We start from the raw sequence: 230 nt of genomic DNA, 5'->3' as shown, positions 1-230 counted from the left end.
ATGTATTATGACTGATTGAAAAATGTTTTTAGATAGTATGAACTTTTCAATAAAAGTTCATAGTTTCACAAGAGTTTTTGTCACTGTGTTTTATTTCTTCTTCTGAATGAAATTCTTAATGCATTTAAATTGCAATGTTTAAATATTGTTGTAGCATCCAGTCGAACTGAGAAGGCCAGAACTGATGGTTGTTGAATGACCTTTATTATTCCTTGCCGTGTATCAGACAA

The sequence above is a fragment of the Rhamphochromis sp. 'chilingali' genome (assembly GCF_963969265.1).
Source record: "Rhamphochromis sp. 'chilingali' genome assembly, chromosome: 19".
NCBI classification, from domain to species: Eukaryota; Metazoa; Chordata; class Actinopteri; order Cichliformes; family Cichlidae; genus Rhamphochromis; species Rhamphochromis sp. 'chilingali'.
This window is presented reverse-complemented; position numbering follows the sequence as displayed.